Genomic DNA, 3,005 nt, shown 5'->3' with positions numbered 1-3,005 from the left:
GCATCTCAACATAAGAGTACATAAGGGTCTTTCGACACAAAAGATGGGAGAACAAATGATTAACAACGATATGGAGAAGGTTGTGATATACTGTCAAAAAATGTAACACTGATTGATGACTTACTTGATCAGTAGTCGTGTGCACATGCCTCCACCGCATGTTCTAGGTTGAAAGTGCATCTTAATACCATATCCTAGTTGTTTTCATGATTTATGGCAAAACCATTTGAGAGAATTAATGATCTCAATGAGTCTATTTCAGGGATTAAGGGCTATTTTTCATATGCAGGTGGCTAAGTGGAAGATCATTGGTGACTCCACGCACAACATTTCTAGTTGTTGTCCCCATCAACCTCTTAGTATGTACTTTCTAGGCTTTTAGTGCATCCAAAATTAACATTGAGTATACGACAACCATAATATGATAAGGGGCACAAACAAGTACTTTGGTTTGAACTCCAAGAACAGATCGTAATTAATCCAAAGTCTCCAAAATCCATTCCATATCCATTCCCTTTGTATGAGTTTCTCTAAGCCTTGGTATCGAAGATTTTCTTGGTAGCTACTTTGGGTTATTCATACTCACAGATCAAACCTTTCAAAAGTTCGGAACTGCAATTCATTATGTTCTGGAATTGTCGATCCTTTCCTCTTTGAAACGTTGTCTATTTACTATAGCATTTTCGAGCACAACATTTTTCATCGACACTTCCGGGTTGTCTTGATTTGCTTGTTTGTTGTTCACGGGATAAGTGCGGTACAACCGCTCTTTTTCATCCAGAACTTTTGAGTTGTGACTTAACTCTCTTATGCAAATTCTCGGCCGCAGAACTGTTTGGTTTGTTCTAGTACTACTAAACAGTTAATTTTACTAGTAATTCCGAGTCGTTTTCTATTTTTGGGGAAAATGAGCTACCTTTTTGTGTTAAGAACCACCGCTCATTCTTTCATCGGTACTTTCGAGGGATGTATTTCTCCTAGCATCTACAACCAGGCTTCCCACCCCACCCCCTATATGTCCGGGAGGACGACTCAGTCAAAAAATAGCCCAAATTTGTCCGGACTGACCGGCACCCCTCATATCCAGCCCAACTTTAGGGCGAACATGGCCGCGTCCGCCACGTTGGGCTGACCGCTGGGACCCACGTGAAAACACTCTGAAACCCTTCGGCCTGGCGGGCGTCTTCTTTTATTCTCGATGGTGCAGCCCAAGGGCCCTAGTCCGGCTAGTTAAGCCGGACGCCATCACCCAAACCCTACCCCCCGTCCACATTTCCCTCCCCTCCCATCCGCCGCTGCTACATTCCACTCGTCGTCCGCCGCTAGCCATGCCCCGACCCCGGGTCACGACCTACGCCATGCCCACGCCGTAGCGGGGGGCTCCAGCTCCTTGAGCATATTCAGGTTATGTGTGAAGCCTGGATCGCAGTCGGCCTACCTCCGGACTCGCTAGAGCCAGAGGAGGAGGAGGTGGTGGTTGTGAAGAAGGAGGAAGAGAAAAGGCAAGACGAGGCCATGGCGCGACGCGAAGTCAGAGAAGGAAGAGGCGGATCTAGCATCTCTGGCTGCGGGCTTCGCCATGTCCGAGGTGCCGGCGGAGTTTGAGGTGGCCCAAGCGGAGGAGGTGACCGAGCAGCAGACCATCCTCGACTCTATCAAGCCGGAGGCGGAGGTTGAGGCCAACTGCCACTTCCTCCGCCAGCAAGACGTGGAGTTCGACAAGATCTTCGCCGAGATTGACTCCACTGAGGAGTCAGAGGTGCGGCAAGCGGCCGTCCACCCAGAGGCAGGGCCGTCCAGCACTGCCTGCATGAAGGTCGCTGACGTGTCCGACGACGAGTAGTATGCTGGTGAGCCCGATGTCTTATTTTTTCTTATTTTTTGTAACTTAAAAATTACAGTTTCTAGCTTTGATTTGTCTGTTTTTCTTGATGTTGATGCTGGTGAGCCCGATGTCTTCCCTCACTTTCGAAGCACATCCGGTCCTCAATTTCAAAACTGACAAAGGTGACTTATTCTTTCTTATACGCGCCGACCATGCACCTTTTTTAATGTTCAATCTTGCCTGAGAGCGGAGCAGTGCATGTATACCATTCGTCTTGATTCTTGGAAAGCTATAATCTGGTACCTACGCAAACGACCTACGCAGACGTACGTAGAGACATGGTCGGCGCAACAAAAGATACGGACGTGTGGTCATCCGTGGGAACGGAGGCGCCTTACGTGCCCGAAAAGATCCTCACACGCGCGGTCGCTGAGTAACGGCGGCACGGCTTACGGCATCTTCAATAGGTTGTATATTAGTTTTGTTGGTAAAATATCTATGTCATCAACCAACAAGCTATCATACAACTACTCCAATGGGTTGTATCTAACTTATCCAATAGATGATAAGAAAATAAAAAAGATTGCCCTCTATTTCACCTTAGAACTTGTGCAAAGGTTATTGGTTAATCTACATACTATAACTTTTCTCTCTCTCCGCATTTATTACATGCCACATCATCACTATGTCCTAGATGACAAATTTACCAACATCTATCTTACAACTGTTGGAGATGCCCTTATTAGATAGACAGAGATGCTCTGGTGATTGACAAATGCAGCACGGTTTGTAGCTGTACCCCGACCTGCCAACTCATTTGAACCGTGTGATCATGATGCCCTATACTATATATCTGCTGCTGCTGGTACATCATTTTCAGGCTCATAGGTGTTGTCACCGATCTCGATTAGTTTGCAGTACAGCTACGTACGTATGTGACACTGTTCATGTAGACCACAAGGGAGGCTGAGGCATGGCATCGTCCATCGTGCATCGTAGATGAAGACGATGATATTCATGTAACCGAGCCATTCAAGCGCACATCCAATGGAAATGCACGTCATGCAACGAGCCAACGACGACAGATCAATGGCGGGGGACGGGAGTTTGGGTTCGTTGGATCAAGGCGGCTTATTCGGAGGAAAGCGGGGAAGTATACATAAATGAAGAAAGTATAAGA

This window comes from Triticum dicoccoides, chromosome 4A, assembly GCF_002162155.2.
Source record: "Triticum dicoccoides isolate Atlit2015 ecotype Zavitan chromosome 4A, WEW_v2.0, whole genome shotgun sequence".
Taxonomy (NCBI): domain Eukaryota; kingdom Viridiplantae; phylum Streptophyta; class Magnoliopsida; order Poales; family Poaceae; genus Triticum; species Triticum dicoccoides.
The sequence above is the reverse complement of the archived record's forward strand: the minus strand, read 5'-3'. Positions refer to the sequence as shown.